The sequence below is a fragment of the Penaeus monodon genome, chromosome 43 (genome assembly GCF_015228065.2).
Source record: "Penaeus monodon isolate SGIC_2016 chromosome 43, NSTDA_Pmon_1, whole genome shotgun sequence".
NCBI classification, from domain to species: Eukaryota; Metazoa; Arthropoda; class Malacostraca; order Decapoda; family Penaeidae; genus Penaeus; species Penaeus monodon.
This window is the reverse complement of record NC_051428.1, coordinates 1,264,620-1,278,270: the sequence shown is the minus strand read 5'-3', so window position 1 is coordinate 1,278,270 and position 13,651 is coordinate 1,264,620.

Genomic DNA, 13,651 nt, shown 5'->3' with positions numbered 1-13,651 from the left:
GAGAGAGAATGAGAGAGAGAGAGAGAGAGAGAGAGAGAGAGAGAGAGAGAGAGGAAAGAGAGAAGAAAAAAAAAACGTAAAAAGAGAAAGAAAGAAAAGGAAAATGGAGAAAAACGAATATAAAAAAGAAAGAGAGGAGATGAAGGAGAGCAAAAAAACAAAAAAACGCACATCAGCGATCATCTCACCCTTTATATCAAGACTTAAATCGATTCCTGATAAAAGGTAACTTCAATATGAGGGCCACGAGCGAGACACAGAAGGTCAATTAAAGAGAGACAGGGGGGGGGGGAGAGAATGAGAGAAAAAGAGAGAGAGGGGGGGGTGGAGAGAGATTGAGAAAACAGAAAAAAAGAGAGAGAGGGAGAGAGAGAGGGGAGAGGGAGAGAGAGAGAGAGGAGAGAGAGAGAGAGAGAGAGAGAGAGAGAGAGAGAGAGAGAGAGAATGGTTAAGAGAAAAAGAGAGAGAGAGAGAGAGAGAATGATTTACAGAAAAAGAGAGAGACAGACAGACACAGACAGATAAACACGCACACACACATACACACAAACACACACACACACATAAACAGAAAAACAACCGCACAGACAAGCAGAAAAACAGACAAACAAACAGACACACAGACAGACAAAGAAAAATTCATACAGACACTAACAAAGGCAAACAAGCAAACAAACAAAAATGACAATTAAAACCTCGAAAATACGTAATTGGAAGCCTAATGACAGACCATCAAACCGCTTAATTGATTAGCAAGTTTTATTAACGAGCGAATTACCTCAATGTCACACTAATGACTGAATGGGCGAATGACTGTCCTTCAACTGGATTAAATCAACCGGCTAATTGACAAAAAACAGAAAAAAATATATATATTTGTAAAAGAAAAGTCGATTGATGATTTTTTTTTCCTATGCGTTTAACCGGATTAATGGATTAATGGATTTTTTTTTTTTTTTTTTTTTTTTTTTTTTTTTTTTTTTTTTTTTTTTTTTTTTTTTACTTTTTCGAGTTTCAATTCTACTTTAAGAATTAAGTATGGAGAGACTGGTAATACCGGTGACAATGACCAATAGCACTTATAAAGTTAATAATAATGATAATAATGATAATAGTGATAATAATGATAAGAATGATAATTCTAGTAATAATAATGATAACAAAAATAATCATAATCATGCTCAATCATAATAATGATAGTAATGATAGTATTAATAATAATTATTATAACAATGGTGATAATGATAATGATATCAATAATAATAATAATGATAATAATAATAATAACAATAATAATAATAATAATGATAATAATAATAATAATGATAACGATAATAATAATAATAATAATGAAAATGATAATGATGGTGATGATGGTAATGATAATTACCCCTATCTTCCACCTTCTTCTATCTTCCACCTCGCCTCTTTTCCTCTCTCTCTCTCTTTTCCTTTTACTCTCTCTTTCCCTTCTCTCTTTTTCTCTCTTTCTTTATCTCTCCCCCTCTCACTTTCTCTTTCTTTCTTCTCCACTCTCTCTCTTCTTCTCTTTTCTCCTCTTTTGGTTCTCTCTTCGGGGTCTCTTCCTCCTCTCTCTCTCCTCCCACTCTCTCCCCTTTCTACTCCACTCTCTCTCTCTTTCTCTCTCCTTCTTTCTTTCTTTCTCTCTCTCTCCTCCCCTCTTTCTTTCTTTCTCTCTCTCTCTCTCTCTCCCTCCCTCCTCCTGCTGCTCTCTCTTCTTCTCTCTCTCTCTCTCTTCTCTCTCTCTCTCTCTCTCTCTCTCTCTCTATAAATATATATATATATATATATAGATATAATAATATATAATATATATTATATATAATAATTTTATATCTTTTCTCTCCCCTTCCTCAAATTCACTCCTCCTCTCCCACTTTAAGTTTTACTTCTGCCCTCCTCTCCCTCCTCTTCCTCCTCTTCCTCCTCAATCTTCTCTCCTTTGTCCCTCCCTCCCTCTCCCACCCCCAGATTTTATCATCACGATTATTATTATTATTATTCTCTCATCTCCGTTTCCCCTTCGCTTGCCTTTCCCCATTTTCGTTTTCTCCTTAAGTCCCCCTCCTCTCCCTTTCTCCTTTTCAACCATTTATTCTCCTTCTTCCTTCCCCCTTCCTCTTCCTACCTTAATTCTTAACCTCCTCCCTCGGATAGTCATTTGAATAATAAATTTGCATAAACTGACGGTCTACATATTTCGGTGCAGAGTAGATGCCTTGAATAATGATAACGATAAAGATAAGAATCAAGAGCAGTAATACGAGTAATAATGATAATGATGATGATGATAAGGATAATGATAACAATACTAAAAGCAATATTAAGAAGAACAACACTTGTAATGGTAAAAATGATATGATGATAGTCATAATGATGATAATAAAGGCGAAAATGATAATAGTAATAATAAAAATGATAATGGTAATTATGATATTAATAGAAATAACAATCATATTAATGATAATGATAATGATAATAATAATAATAATAATAATAAGAAGAAGAAGAAGAAGAAGAAGAAGAAGAATATTGATAACAAAAAAATAACAATGAAACAATGAAAATAATAATAGCCATGGCGATGAAAATAATCAATAAAGCTAGAAATAACAATAACAAAAATAACAATAATGATTATACTAATAATGACGATAACAATAATAATGATGAAAACAATGACAATATTGATAACAATAGTAATGATAGTAATAGCAGGATTAACAATAATAATAACTATAATAATAACATCAATGTTAACAAAAATTATAATAGCAATAGCACTAATGATAATGATAATAGTGATGATAATAATAATAATATTAATAATAATAATAAGAAGGATAATAATAAAGATAATAACAATGATATATATAATAATGATAATAATAAATAAATACTAAAATAATAAAAATAATAATAATAAAAAAAATAAAAATTTAAATAATAAAAATAAAAGATAAAAGAAGATAATAAAAAAAAAAATAATAAAAAATTATTATTATTATTTGATAATGAAATAAAAATTTTATATAAAATGGAAAACATGTATAGTAAAAAATAAAAATAACAGTAAAAATAGTAAGGAGATATGATAATGTGAAATGAATGGCAGAAATAAAAAATTATTATCGGGAAATAGTAAAAATATAAAAAATTAAAATATGATAAAAATAAAATAATAATAAAAAAAATAGAAATAATAATAGTAAAAATAACAGTAAAAAAATAAATAAAATAGCAAAACTCAAATTTATAAAAATGTGAAATAAAAATGTAAAACTAATATAATGACAATAAAAATGTAATGATAATAATTAATGAGATAAAAATAATAAGGATAATAAAAATTTTGGGTGGATGAGTGAAAATAGTAAAAATAACTTAAAATAAAAATAATGATAATAATAATAAAAAGTTTAATAAAAATGAAAACATATAATAATAAAAACAAAAAAAATCGATAGATAAAAATAATGATTAATAATTAAATAACATGGTATTGATTATTATAAAAAAAAAAAGGAAAAAAATTATGATGTAAGGTGTAATGAAATAATAGCACACATTAATGCAGTATAACGTAGCAAACAGCAATAACAATAACACTAACCACTAAGATGATGGCAATAATATCAAGAAAATAAAATAACAAGATAGAAAAAAAACACAAAAAAAAAAAAAAAAGAAAAAGAAAAAGAAAAAAATCTAAACACAACCAAAAAAAAAAAACAATATAGAAAGAAAATATAAATCAAAAGGTTTAGATAATATAAAAAAAAAAAATATATATATATATATATATATAAAAAAATCCAATAGCTTTAGCCACGACAGCCTCCCATCCGTGATTATTTGAAGAGAAAAAAAATTGATTTTTTTAAAAAAAAACGGAAATACCAAAAAAAAAAGGGGGTGTTTTTTTAAATGAAAGGGGGGGGGGGGGGGGGGGGGGGAGGGGTGAGGGGGGGGGGGGGGGGGGGGGGGAAGGGGGGGTGGGGGGGGGGGGTTTGGGGGGGGTAGGGGATGAGAGGGAGGGGGGGGGGAGGGGAAGGTGGGGGGTGAGAGGGTCTGGGGGGGGGGTTGGGGGGAGGGGGGGGGGGAGGTGGTGGTGGGGGTGGGGGTAGAGGGAGGGGGGGGAGAGGGGGGGGGGGGGTTAAAAGGTGGTTGGTGGGGGAGGGGTGGGGGGGGGGAGGGGAGAGAAAAGGGGGGGGGGATAGAATTTTTTTTTTTTAAGGTGGGGGGGGGGGAAAAAATTTTATTTTAAAAATTTTAAAATTTTTTTTTTAAAAAAAAAATTTTTTTTAAAATTTTAAAAAAAAAAATTTTTTTTTTAAAAAAATTTTTAAAAAAAATTTTTTTTCCCTTTTTTTAAAAGGGGGGGGGGTTTTAAAAACTTTCTTTTTTTTTTTTTTTGGGAAAAAACCCCCCTTTTTTTTTTTCCTTTTTTTTTTTTTTTTTTTTTTTCCCCCCCCTTTTTTTTTTTCCCCCCCCTTTTTTTTTTTTCTTTTTTTTTTTTTTTTTTTAAAATTTTTTCTTTTTTTTTTTTTTTTCCTTTTCCTTTTTTTTTTTTTTTTTTTCTTTTTTTTCCCCTTTTTTCCTTTCCCCTTTTTCCCCTTTTTTTTTTTTCTTTCCCCCTCTCTTCTTCTTTTTTTTCCCCTTTTTCCTCTCTCTTTTTCTCTTTCACCCCTTTCTTTTTCCCTTCTTCCTTCCCTCTTCCTCCCTTCCCTTCTCTCTCCCTTTTCTCTCCCCCCTTTCCCTTCCTCCCCTTTTCCCCCCCCTCCCTTTTCCCCTCTCCCCCCTCCCCCCCCCACCCCCCTTCCCCTCCCCTCTTCCTCTCTCTCTCCTCTCTCTCCTCTTTTTCTTTTTCTCTCTCTCTCTCTCTCTCTCCTCCCTCCCTTCCCTTCCCCCCTCCCCTCCCCTCTTTCCCTCTCTCTCTCTCTCCTCTCTTTTTCCTCTCTCCCTCCCCCCCTCTTTTTTCCTCTCTCTTTCTCTCTCTCTCTCTCTCTCTCTCCTCTCCTCTCTCTCTCTCTCTTCTCTCTCTCTTTCTCTCTCTTTCTCTCTCCTTCCTCTCTCCTCCTCCTCTCTCTCCTCCTTCCCTCTCTCTCTCTCTCCTCCCTCCTCTCCTCCTCTCTCTCTTCCTCTCTCTCCTCTCTCCTCTCTCTCTCTCTTCCCCTTTTCTCTCACGCGCCCCCCCCCAATAAAATTTGCGGTAAAATTTTCTGAATATATTCCCCTCAAAAACCTAGTAGTCCCCCCCCGCCCCCCCCCCCCAATGCACACAATCGAAGCCCGGATAAAAAGTCGTTTCCCCCACCCCCCCTCCCACCCCCCCATCCCCATCCCCATCCCCCCAACACCCTTTACACCCCACCCCACCACCTCCAACCCCCCCCCCCCCCTGCCCCAACCTCCTCTCTACTCCCTCCCCCATTCCTCCCCCCCCCCCCTACTCCCTCGCCCCATCCCTTGCCAACCCCCCCCCCCTGCCCCAACCTCTCCCCCTACTCCTTCCCTTGCCCCCCCCCCAACTTAAGAATAAGAAAAAAAGAGAGAGAAAAAGAAAAAGAATATGCAAGATTTCTTCATGCATCGTCCGCCTATCATGCAAAATTGCAGAATGGAAGCGTCGAAGATCGATTCGTATTGCAAATAATACACGTCGATAATTCCTCCTCCTTCCCCCTCCCCTCCTCCTCTTCCTCCTCCCCCTCCCCCCTTCTTTTCTTCCTCTTCTTCCCTTCTTTTGATTTTCTTCTTCTCTTCTTTTTTTTCATCATTTCTTTTCATTTTCTTCGTTTCTTTTTTTCTTTTTGTTGTTTTTTTCTTCTTTTTCATCTTCTTTCTGCTTTATTCTTCTCTTCCTCTACCCTTCTACGCTTTCCTTTTCAGTTATTTAACTTCATTTTTCTCTTCTTCTTTTTCTCTGTCTTTATTTTCTTCTTCTCCTATTCTACTCTTTCTTATGCTCTCTCTGTTATCCTTTTTCAATTTTCTGCTTCTTCTTACTATATTCCTTATTCCTTCTTCTCTCAAGATATCTTTTATTTCTACATCTCGTTCTTAAACCTTTTCTTTCCTTCTACCATTTCTATGTTTTGTTTTCTTCTTCTTCTTCTTTAATCTCATTTTATCACATTCTTCATCATTATCTTTCTCCATATTCCTCCTCCTCTTCTCTTCTCTTCCATTTCTACCTCTCGTTCCCAAAATCTTATCTTTTTCTTCTTCTTACCATTTCTAAGTTTTCTCTTCTTACCTCTCATTCTTCTTTAATCTCATTTTATCGGCATTCTTCCTCATTATCTTTCTCGTCTCCTCTCTCGATCGAAATCTCGGGCATGGAATCGATTCTGCCACACTTGCTTTCTCGGCCTCGGCCTAAAAATGATGGGCTGGTGCGTCTATCCTCTCGGAATCTGTCTCTTCTCTTCGTCGTTTCGATACACACCCATGCATTTTGTGTGTGTGTTGGGGGTGTTTTTAAAATATATTGTGTGTGTGTGGTGTTTGTGTGTGGGTGTGTGAATATATATTATATATATATATATTATTTATATATTTATATATATATATATATATATATAATATATATATGCTATATTACACGCATCCACCACACACACCCACCACACACACACACCACACCCCCCAAAACCCCACCAACACATATATAAAATTATATTATATATATTATATATATAATATATATATATAAAAATATTATATATCATTTTTCTCTCTTTCTTTTTTCTTTCCCTCTCTCTCCCCCTTCTCTCTCTCTCTCTCTCTCTCTCTCTCTCTCTATATATAATATATATATTATATAATATATATATAATAAATATATAAATTATAATATATAATTTTTATATATATATGCATAATACTATATTTGTATCATATTATATGCATTATATTTAAAATATATATATATATATTATATATATATTAAAATATATTATTAATTTTTATTTGTGTGGTGGTGTGTGTGTGTGTGTGTGTGTGTGTGTTGTGTGTGTGTGTGTGTGTGGGGTGTGTGTGTGTGTTGTGTGTGTTGTGTATGCATAATAAATTATATATTATAATAATACTATATATTATATATATATATAATATAATATTATATGTATATATAATTTTTAATATATATAATATATATAATTAAAAATATATATATATATATATATAATTATAAATACCCTATATATTACACACACATAAATTTTTATATAATATATTTTTAAAAATATTATATAATATATATATATTATATTTTATTTTATTATAATATGCATATTAAATATTATATATATATATATTATATATTATATTTTTATATAATATATATATTACTAAGAAAGCAGATGAAATAAAGATGGGAGCGTGTGTATAAAATTTTAAAAATTAATATATATATATATATAATATATATATATAATAATATATATTATAATTTTGCATAAATATACATATTTTTAAATAGATAGACAGATAGGGAGGGAGGGAGAAAATAATGTATTTATATGTATAATACATTACAATATATAAAATATATATTTTATATATTATATATAAAATTATATAATATATTATGCATATAAATAGATATACAATAGATAGACAGATGTATAGGTTTAAAAAGGGGGGGTGATAATTTTTGTTGTTTGTATTTATTTTTAATATATTATATATAATTATTTTATTATTAATATATATATATTTTATATATATTATGTGTGTGTGTGTCCCCGCGCGCATTTTGTGTGTGTTGGTGTGTGTGTGTGTTGGGGGTGTTGTGTGTGATTTATGTTGTGTTGTTGGTTTTTGTGTGTAGTGTGTGTGGGGTGTGTTGGGGGTTTTGTGTGGTGTGTGTGTGTTGTGTGTGGGGTTGTGTTGGTGTGTGTGGGTGTTGGTTGGTTACATGTTAAAAGGTAGGAAAAGAGAAAAGAATTCTTCACAATCAAGGATGTTTTGACCGGGTTTTTGACACAATCTCTTGTATTTTGAAGATTTCATTTTTCTACTTTTTTTTACATCTGTCAATATGAATACGTGTGTATACATATACACACGTATATACATATACATATCTGTGTGTGTGTGTGTGTGTATATATTGTGTTGGTGTTGGTGTTTTGTGTGTGGTGTGTGTGGTGTGTTGTTTGTGTGTGGTTGTGTGTGTATGTGTGGTGTGATTTGTGTGTGTGTGTGTGTGATATATATATGAATAATTTTTTATATGCTATAATGCATAATAATTTGTCATAATTTATTAGTTTTTATTATAATTATCCCTACTATAAAAATAAAAATAAAACAAAATCGATAATACAAAGATAATATAATTATTATTATTATCATTATTATCTTATAATGAGAGTGACAAAAATAATAATAATAATAAAAACAACAAAATTAATAATAAAAATAATAATAATAAAAAATAATAATAACAAAAAAATAATACTTCGTCACATGAAACATTAATAATAATGATGATAACAAGGATAAGGGTAATAATGTCAATAATGATAATAATAATGATAATGATAATAATAATGATAAAAAAATGATGTCAAGTAATAACAATGATAAAAAAAATAAAATGGTAGAAAGGAATAAAAAAATACCATAATATTACCCCGTAATGATAATGTGATTTTTTATATGGGGTAATCATAAGTTTTTAACGGTAGGTTTTTCTGGCCGGTTCACAGCATGATAATCATGATAAATAGTAATAATGATTTTAATGTAATAATACCAAAAATTTTGATAATGATATAATAATAACAAAAAATAAACTGATAATGATACTAAAATAAAAAATCTCTGCTACTACACTACTACTCTACTACTACTACTACTACTACTAATAATAATAATAATAATAATAATAATAACAATAATTGTAATAGGAAAAAGAGGAAGAAGAAGAATAAAAAGGAGAAGAAGAATGAGGATAATCATAATGATAGTAATATTGAGAATGATAATGATAAGAGTAAAAATGATAACATATATGATAATAATATTAGTAATAAAAATAAACAGTGGGTAAAATAAAAATAATTAAAAAATAAAAAAAACAATAACAAAACAATGAAATAATAATAAATAAAAAATAATAATATGAAAAAAATAATAATAATAATATATAATAAAAATAAATAAATAATTCAATAGATGAGGGCAATAAAAAAACGATAATAACAAAAATTAATAAAAAAAAACCGCTAATAATATAATAATAAAAATAATTTAAACCCAAAAGTCTTAACGATAAAGATAGAACAATATGCAGATAAAAAATATGAAAAATATAACAATGATAAGGGGGAATATGAAGCATTGCAGCTGCGCCCGTTTTTGTTGAAGGTTCGTAAACACTGCAAATTTTTCGCGGGAGCTGGTATCCCTTGGTAGAATGGACTTATGACGCCCAGTGGTTTTTTTAGTAGGATTGTCCTGGGATATATGTAGTAAAAGGGGGGAGAGGGGGGGGAGGATGCATTTGTATGTATGCATTTTTTTTTTTTTTTTTTTTTTTTTTTTTTTTTTTTTTTTTTTTATGCGTAATTGATGATGGCAGTATGTTCGATATCTTTTGTTTTTCGTTTTCTTTTTCTCTCTCTCTCCCCTTTTTTCTCCCTCTTCCTCCCCTCCCCTTTTCTCTCCTCTCCCCTCTCTTCTCCCTCCTCCCTCTCTCCCCTTTCCTATTCTCTTCTTTTCCGTAAATGATAATGACACCATCTTTGTTATCGTTTCTTTTCTTTCTTTCTCTTTTTCTCTCTCACTCTCTTTCTCTCTATCTATCTATCCATCTATCTATCTATCTATCTATCTATCTATCTATCTATATTTCCCCCCTCTCTCTCTCTATCTATCTATCTATCTACTATCCCATTTTTCGATCTTTCCCCTAAGTGATATGACATTATTTGTTTCTTTTCGTTTTTTCCTTTTTTTTTTTTCTCTCCTCTCTCTCTCTTCTCTTCTCTCTCTCCTCTCTCTCCCCCTTTCCCCTCTCTCTCCTCTTCTCTCTCTCTCTCTTTCTCTCTCTCTCTCCCCTCTTCCTTTTTTTTTTGGGGGGAAGTGGCTGGGGGGGGGGGGGGGGGGGGTGGAGGTCTGTTTCAAAATGATATTCTTAATAAGTTTATCATATTTATTGCATTTGTATGTAGCGTGATATAAATCTTTGAAGACGGGTAGAACGAGAAGAAAAGAGGAAGGGGAGTAAAGAGAGGTAGAAAGACAAGCACAGAGAGAGAGGGGGGAAAGGGAAAAACCAATATAATATAATTTTATATATATATATTATATTATAAAAAGGAAGAGAGAGAGGGGAGAGAAAAAGGGGGAAAGAGATAGAGGGAGGAGAAGAGAAGAGGGAGAAAAAAAAAAGAGAAGGGAGAAAAGGAGAGAGAGAGACCCGAGAGAGAGAGAGAGAGAGAGGGAAAGAAAAAGAAAACGACTGAAATAGACAGACGAGGAAGTAACAGAAACAGACAGAAAGAGACTGTAAAAACAGACACCAACAGAAAAACAAAAAGACAAAGCACGAAAAAGATGCATACCCTAACAACAGTAATAAAACAAAGAACACCAAAGCCAAATGGCCAATATGCAAATGAACAGCAAACAGATGCGGAAAAAAGGCTAGAAAGTAAAAAAGCTATAAGAAAACCGTTTTTTTTTCTCCAGTTTCCGAAGCGCTGCGTGGGAGGTTTGGTCTCTCGTCCCAGAATCTTTAAGGAGATTAGCAGGGCCGTGAACATATCTTAAACATATCTCTAGATTTGTTTATTCACGAATGCAAAATGAGATTTTTTTCTTTTTTTTTTTTAAATGAGGGGAAGAAGGGGGAGGGGGGGAGAAGGAGAAATTTTAGTCACTGTCTTTCTCAGTCTTTATATATTTATATATATTAAAATAAATATATATTATATTAAAATAATTATATATATATATAATATATATATATATATTAAATATTTTTTTTTTTCCCCTTTTTAACTTTATTTTTTTTTTCTCTACCAAAAAAACAAAAAAGTATAAATAGGTTAAAAATGTTCTTTTTTTAAGGGAAAAAAATTTTTTATAGGGTTTTTTAATTTATTAAAAAAATTAATACATTTTCCCCCCCATTTCCTACCTTCCCTTGTTCTAAAACAACAAAAAGCCCTATTTAATATTGTTCTTTTTTTCCCCTTTTGACCTAGCCCCACCATACCCCAGGTTTTTAAATTTGCTTTTTACAGGGATTTATTTAAACGAAAAATGGGCGCCCACGGCCTTTTAGAAAAGATGACCCGCTGCCTTGACCCCGCCGCCCGACGCAGCCCAGCCCCCCCTTGCTGCTTCTTTCCCCCGACCCGGTGTTTTTTTCCCCCCCTCGCCTCCTTGCCCCTCCCGCTGTCCTTTCGCCGCCCCCCGCCGACCCCGCTCTCTTTGCTCTCTTTCGCTCGATCTCTTTCGCTCGATCTTTTTCGCTCGCTCTCTTTCGCTCGATCTCTCTAGCTCGATCTCTTTCGCTCGATCTCTTTCGCTCGATCTCTTTCGCTCGATCTCTTCGCTCATCTTTTCGCTCTCTCTTTCTCGCTTCTTCCTCGCTCTTTTTCGCTCTCTCTCTCTCTCTCGTCCCCTCGCTCTCGCCTCTCTCGCTCTCTTTCGTTCTCTATCGCTCGCTTTCTCTCTCTCTCTCTCTCTCTCTCTCTCTCTCTCTCGCTCTCTCGCTCTTTTTTCGTTCTCTATCTCGCTTTCTCTCTCTCTCTCTTGCTTTCACTTTCTCTCTCTCTCTCTCTCTCTCTCTCTCTCTCTCTCTCTCTTTCGTTCTCTATCTCGCTCTCTCTCTCTCTCGCTCTTGCTTTCTCAATCGTTCTCTTGCTTATCTCACTCTCTTGCTCTCTTTCGATCTTGGTTGATCTTCTTCCTTTTCTCATTTTCTCTCTTTTACTATCAAAATCTCTCTCTTTTATTTGTCTTTGTCTCTCTCTCTATCTATCTATCTGCCTACCTACCTACCTATATATTCATCTATCCGTCTACCTTCCAATCTATCTATATCTATCTATCTATCCATCTATCAGCCAATCTATCTAGCTATCTATCTATATATATACCTATCTAAATTTCTATCTATCTATCTATTTTCTATCTGTTTATCTACTCATATCTACCTTCCTATCTTATTATTTATCTGTCTATTTATCTATCTGTCTATCTATCTATAATCATAACATAATCTATCTATCTTTCTATTTATTTGCTTCCCACTATTTCTTCCTTTTTTCTCTCAGTCCTGCTCCTCCTCCTCATCTTCCTCCTACTTCCTCTTTCTCTTTTTATCTGCACCTCCTCCTCCTCTTCTTCTTCCTCCTCCTCCTCCTCCTCCTCCTTCTCTTCCTCCACCTCCTCCTCCTCCTCCTCCTCATCCTCCTCCTCCTCCTCCTCTTCCTCCTCCTCCTCCCTATCCTTCATTCCCTCCTTCCCGTGTTCTCTAGGATCTTTAAAACAGTAAGGAAGGATCGAGGAACCGAGGGGTGCCATTTGTAACGGCACTGTGCAATTGCTACTTTGCAAGTCTTCCGAGGGTGCAACGTAGCGGCACCTACTGGAAAAATGGTGCCTAATGCTTTGTTGGAAAAAATATGTATCTTTCTCTATCTGTGTGTTTGTTTCTGTCTCTCTTTATCTGTCTGTCTTTTTTCCTCTTTCTGTCTCTTTATCTCTCCGTCTCTGTCTCTCTGTCTCTCTCTCCTCTCTCTCTCTCTCTCTCTCTCTCTCTCTCTCTCTCTCTCTCTCTCTCTCTCTCTCCTCTCTCTCTCTCTCTCTCTTCTCTCTTTCTTCTCTCTCTGTCTCCTCTCTCTCTCTCTTTTCTCTCTCTCTCAGTCTCCTCTCCTCTCTCCTCTCTCTCTCTCTCTCTCTCTCTCTCTCTCCTCTCTCTCTCTCCCTCTCTCTCCGTGTCTTCGTGGGAAGATGCTTTTCAATTAGCATTTTTGTGGACCCATAGAGGGTGAGAAAACTTTAACCCTTTTCACTGCAATAAGATTTAAGATAAGATATTCGAGTATATGCATATGTTGAGTGATTTCTGCGGCATTTCCTACTATGTTTCAAATGTTTTTTTATTGAAATTGCGTTCATTTGTATGTCAACGAGACAAGAAATGACGAATATGATTTATCCATAAAATGGATTCATCGAAAAGGATTTTTTAAAGATAATTATTTTGTCTTTGATGAATTAGAAAGTAATAATAAAAAATAATGATAATAATAGCAAATGTATCTCATATGTGTGTGCGTATGTGTGAGAGAGAGAGAGAGAGAGAGAGGGAGAGAGAGAGAGAGAGAGAGAGAGAGAGAGAGAGAGAGAGAGAAAGAAGAGTAGTCTGTGTATGTATGTGTGTGTGTGTGTGTGAATGTGTCTGTGCTAGTGAAGACTAGTCTGTGTATGCACGTATATATGCGTGCGTGCGTGTGTGCGTGTCCATGTGTGTGTGTAGAGGAACCTCGTAACGGCGTACCTCAGGCAGGGAGAGTGGTGTGAGGAGACCAATAAGGGCCATTGTAACCGTCCAGGATGTTCACGAATATGATACAATCTCTCAGTCTCATCTCCGGATG